The sequence below is a fragment of the Otolemur garnettii genome, unplaced genomic scaffold (genome assembly GCF_000181295.1).
Source record: "Otolemur garnettii isolate 467f Iridium unplaced genomic scaffold, OtoGar3 scaffold00101, whole genome shotgun sequence".
In the NCBI taxonomy this organism is placed as follows: Eukaryota; Metazoa; Chordata; class Mammalia; order Primates; family Galagidae; genus Otolemur; species Otolemur garnettii.
In genome coordinates this window covers 1,556,535-1,561,974 of record NW_003852496.1, presented here as the reverse complement: position 1 = coordinate 1,561,974, position 5,440 = coordinate 1,556,535, and the positions used below count along the sequence as shown (strand labels likewise).

General features: G+C 49.8%; 1 non-coding gene across 1 annotated transcript; it reads right to left on the bottom strand.

Annotated features, from left to right (window-relative positions):
* Positions 1-3,502: 3,502 nt before the first annotated feature.
* LOC111727352 lies at positions 3,503-3,609 on the bottom strand. Its single transcript, XR_002774927.1, has one exon. It is a non-coding gene; the product is annotated as a U6 spliceosomal RNA (small nuclear RNA).
* Positions 3,610-5,440: the final 1,831 nt, after the last annotated feature.

Sequence of the window (5,440 nt, the reverse complement as noted above, 5' to 3'; positions counted from 1 at the left end):
GCTTCCAAATAGCCAGAATGCTTGGGAGAGAGGGCGGGTCAGAATCAGCAAGGAAGAGGTTCTGGAAGATTTGCCCTGGGGTGTGATCATGGTGTTTCTGGTTACTTCTGAGTGAGTGTGACTGTGGTGCTCTTTCTATTCCTGTAGGGAATCAAGCATTTGTTTGATTGGGTAGGAAAAAAAAATACCAAAAACTTGATTTAGAAAGGAGTATGAATTACACGCACATGTACTCTGATGTGTGAAAGAAAGCGAGGTGTGAATAAAGATCGAAATTGCCACATTGTTTCTAAGAGCATGAGATTGGGAACAACCTGTATGTCCAGCAGTAAGGGACTGATTCAGGTACAGTTTTTCAAGGGAATTACTATGTGACTGTTCCAAAAAATGAGGAATGTCTAAATAGTCTCTGATTAGGAAGAGTCTCGAAGACATATAAGTAAACAAAACAAACAAACAAAAGTAACACCAACAACAGACTAGTGTTTGTAATATGCAACCATTTGTATGAAAACAGTTTATGCATATATAAACATAAAATACCTTTGGAAGGGCCCACCAGAAACTGATAGTGTTGTCTGTTCCTGGGGAAGGGAACTGGTGGCCTGGGGACCATGGTGGTGGAAAGAGGGTCCCGTTTTAGCTGCAGAGCTGTTTATGTCTGGAATGAATTTTTTTTTTTTTTTTGCATTATTTGCACGTGTTCCCTATTTGAAATTTTAAATTAAAAATAAAGAAAAAGAAAGCACACAGCAGAGATGTCCAGATATGCCAGTAAAGCCCTTTTCAGCACACACACCACCCAGCATGCCCACAGCTCCACGTGTGTTTACAAGCACTCGAGTGAGTCTCTCCTCCCCTGTCCAAGTCCTGTAGGTGGTCAGGGCCTCACATGGGGCTGGGATGGTGGTGTGGGAGGTGTGTGGGCAGCTGTGGGCAGTGGTAGTGCTCTGCCTTTTTAATTCCCTCTGGCTGAAATGCCAATTTTCTGCTAGGCTGGCCTGGCTGCTGCAGAATTGCTTCTGTTAACAAACTGCGCTGAAGAGCTAAGCAATTAGGCAATTAAACTGGTTTAAATTGAATTTAGAGCCCTGATATATCTCTGGGAGGATGGCCTCCTGGCCTCACCTCCGCCCTGTGTGGTGGATGGGAGAGGAGAGGGATAAAGTGCAGGGCCTGTGACAGTGCCTGGAGGGTGGGGGCTGCTCAGGGCAGGCTCCAGAGAAGAACTTGCAGACCTGTGTCCACAGCTTGCTGGAGTTTGCAGACTGCACTCACTCATTCATGCGTTTATTGGGCATCACTATGTGCCAGGCACTGTTCTCGGCACAGGGATCCAGGGTCTCTGTCCTTTGGAGTTTATATTCTCCTGGGAGAAACAGATAATAAACAGAGAAAAACTTTCCAGAAGTTTTCTCTGAGGAGGTCACACTACCACTAAGAAACTAATGAGTGGGAAAACACAGACAGAATAAGTACTTTCCAGAGAGAGGGAATAGCAGGTGCAAAGGCCTTGAGCTATGACCTGGCTTTGCTGATTAGGCAAGACCAAAGTTAAAATGGCTTAAGCACAGGGTCAGAGAGAGTTGGGGGAGATTGGCAGAGGCGTCCATGCATCCTGGGAATGTCACAGAAATCGTGTGAAGGAGGGCATGTCATCTGTATTGACTCAGAGGGAAATGGAGGTGCCTAAGTCACCCACTAGGGGTGACTGCAGGGGCCAGGACTGCTCAGCTTGGAGGACAGCCCAGTCTCCCTGATCATGTATCCACATGGCTTTTCCTGGTGGAGGGACAGAGCCGGGACAGGGAGGCATGTTCCTGCTGAGTGGAAGGAGGGCTTTTGGACCTGACCAGGTGACTGTGGAATGTCCTCCTCTTCGGTGAGGTTCCTGTTCTGGGAAGTATTCTAGCACCAGCTGGGCAAACCAGGGTTGTATGGAGGGAATTCCAGTATTAAACAGTGTGGGCCTCGGCAGTGTCTCCCAGCTGCTCACCGCGTGTGGTGCTGGGCAGGCCATCGCTCCCAGTCAGGCTGTGGAGACAGTAACTGTACTGACACAGCATCGTTCCTGGTTAGCACCCACAGAGGACAGCCACACGCGGAGGACAGCCGCACGCAGATACCACGCCCGGGGCCTTCTGTGCTGTGATAGCAGCCCATGGGCTCTGGCCTGCTTGCTTTTTCATCTCTTTTTCTTTTGACTTGAAAACAGCAAAACAAACATGTGGTTACCAACAACCCACCCCCCTGCTAGCCGTAAGGATGCACAGTGAGATGTGAGTCGGCCTCCCCCTCCTGGCCAGTGTTCCATCCAGAACCATCGTCACCCCCAGTTTCTTTCTGGTGGAGGTTGTAGTTCTTCCAGATACTCGGTGCCTAAGGAAACACATCTCTCCGCACACAAACTGTAGTGTTCTATATATACTCTTTTGCATTTGGCTTCTTTCCTCACTTCTCATCAGAACCATATACATTGATTTAAAAACTCTGAATTTCTGAATAGAAAATATATTCTCACATGGCTTATAAACGAGAGTGACATTTATTGAGAATTCTTTCTCTCTTCCCTGCTCCTGACCAGCCCATGCCCAGACAGGTGACCCCTTGCTCTCTTTCCTTCGCTTCCCTCCCCTCCCCTTCCTTTTTTGAGACAGTGTCTCACTCACTCTGTTGCCCAGGCTAGAGTGTCCTGGTGTCAACCTAGTTCACAGCAACCTCGAAATGCTGGGTTCAAGGGATCCTCCTACTTTAGCTTCCCTAGTAGCTGGGACTACAGGCACGTGCCATGATGCCCAGCTAATTTTTCTATTTTTGATGGAGATGGGGGTCTCGCTTTTGCTCAGACTGGTCTCAAACTGTTGAGCTCAAGGGATCCTCCGTCTCACCCTCCGGAGTGTTAATATTACAGGCGTGAGCAACCATGCTTGGCCTATGGACTCTTTCTTTAAGCAAACACACACACATACAAATGGGCATTCTATTTTCCCTACTCTGTTACTAAAGAAAAGCCTTGTACTTTATCAATGGCTGTGCGTGTTGTTTTTTCTCTTAACATCTACCAGCATGTAGATTTTTCCATATCAACACGCAGGGACTCCTCACTGCCTTCGACAGCTGCCCAGGATTCTGCTGTGCACCCAGCGCTAGCTTCTGAGTGGGTTGTTTCCAATATTTTCACTGTTACAAACAGCAGCAGTGGCTCCGCTGGTATAGCTGCAAGAACAGATCATTTTGCGGTGGTGCTTAGAGGTGGGTCATAGGGTAATTGTGACGGACAGCACTATGGACCCCATCCCCTCCAGAGGTGTCCCTCTGCCCTGCCTCAGCAGCATGGAAGGTGTTTTCTACACAGTGTCAGCACAGGCTGGAATCCTTTGCATTCTAATAGGTGAGACACGGAGCTTCCTGTCACTAATGGATCAGTGCTTTTGTTATGTGTTTAGGGGCTTTTTGAGTTTTCATTAAGCTGTCTATTGATGTTCTCATCCTATTTTTTTTTTTTAATATGGAATGCTTCACGAATTTGCGTGTCATCCTTGCGCTGGGGCCATGCTAATCTTCTCTGTACCGTTCCAATTTTAGTATCTGTGCTGCTGAAGCAAGCACTCATCCTATTTTTTTTTTTTTTTTTTGCAGTTTTGGCCTGGCCAGTCTTTGAACCTGCCACCCCTAGTATATGGGGCTGGTACCCTACTCGTTGAGCTACAGGTGCCGCCCCATCATCCTTTTTTTTTTTTTGTATTAGGTTGTCTTTTCTAGATTTCTAGGAGCTTTTCATATTAGACAGATCAGACCGGGGGTGATAAACTATTGCCCATTGGATGAACTGGGCTCAATACCTTACAATTCTTTTTTCTTTATAGGCAGGGCATGGTGGCTCACGCCTTAATTCTAGTGCTCTGGAGGCTGAGATAAGAGGATCCCTTGAGCTCAGGAGCTCCAGACTATCTCTCCTAAAAATAGAAAAAAATTAGTAGGATGTTGTGGTGGGCGCCTGTAGTCCCAGATACTTGGGAGGCTGAAGCAGGAGAATCACCTGAATGTGGGAGTTTGAGGTTGCTGTGAGCTGTGACGCCATAGCACTCGAGCCTGGATGACAGAGTGAGGTGCTTGTCTAAAAAAATTTTTTTTTGTAAATAAAATTCTTTTGGAACACAGCCTCACTCTCTGCAGTTGCTTTTACACTCTAACAGCAAAACACAGTAGCTGTCACAGAGACCTTAGGCCTGAAAAGCTGAAAATCCTTACATGGCCCTTCCCAGGAAAAAATGCACCCGCCCTTGTGTTAGACTTTTTGAGTGAACTGTAAATAGTAATAGCTTCGGATTGTCATTTGTCTTCGTTTTTCTTTTGCATTAACTGCATTTTAAATTTTAAGATAGTTCCTTAGGCATCTTTTCATAGGACTGAAACTTAACTTCTGGAGATTCTTGTCTCTCAAAAACCGTCCTCTTTACACGCCAGACTCTGCGGCTCAACGTTATTTGTGTTCCTTCAATGTTAAAACGAAGTGGGTAAGAAAGGCTGATTTAAACTAAAACTGTCTAGATATTGCTGCGGAATTTGGCACGTGAATTCTTACTGCTGAGAGGCGAAGATGGGAAAGGGTGTGGTTACCCCTGTCTTACAGACCGAGCTTGTTGGCCTGGCGCTGGCCCGCCCCTCGCACGGGGTGACCTTGGCCATGTCCCACTGTGAAGCCAGATCCAGGGAGGGGAGGGGCGCCCAAGGGCCCAGGACTATCGCTGACAGAGCGGGGCTGAGCGTAGGTCCCAGGGGGCGTCCCTCACGTCGTACGCCCCCAAATCCGGCCTCGGAAGGCCGCCAGCCCCCACCTTCAGCCAGCAGGGCCCCCACCCTCGCCCCCCGCGAAGCTCGGCGCAGCGGAGCCGCAAGGCGCGATGCTGGGCGCTGCCGCCGGAGGGCGGTGTGGCACCGGGCACCGAGCGCCGGGCCAGCCGCGGGTGCGGGGGAGGGGCGCCCGGCCGCCGCAGCCCCTTTCGGTCGTGTCCTCCGGGGATTCCGCAGCGCGCGGCCAGCTGCCCAGCCCCAGACGTGGCGGAGCTCCCCTCCCAGCTTTGCCTCCCAGCTTTGCCTTGATTACGACACTCCCTTTGCCAAGCCCGTGTCCCACCCCCTCTCTCTCTCCCCACCCCCATCCCGTGCCCAAAACGTCCCCTGTAATCTTGGTCCTCGAAGATTACTGAGGGGAATAGCATGAGTAAATAGCCTGGGGGAGCTCTAAGCAGGGAAAAGAAATGGGGGCTCACAGCAGCCACTGTGAAGGTCTCAACACGCTCCCCCTGCCCCCGCCCCCCATCCTCTCTTGCAGCAAGACTCTCAGAGTCTGAGCGAAGCCTGCCCCAGCGCATGGTGGAAAGCTCCCCACTGGGCTCCCTCCGTTCCTCTCAGCGCCCTCCAGGGCTCCTGTCCTGGG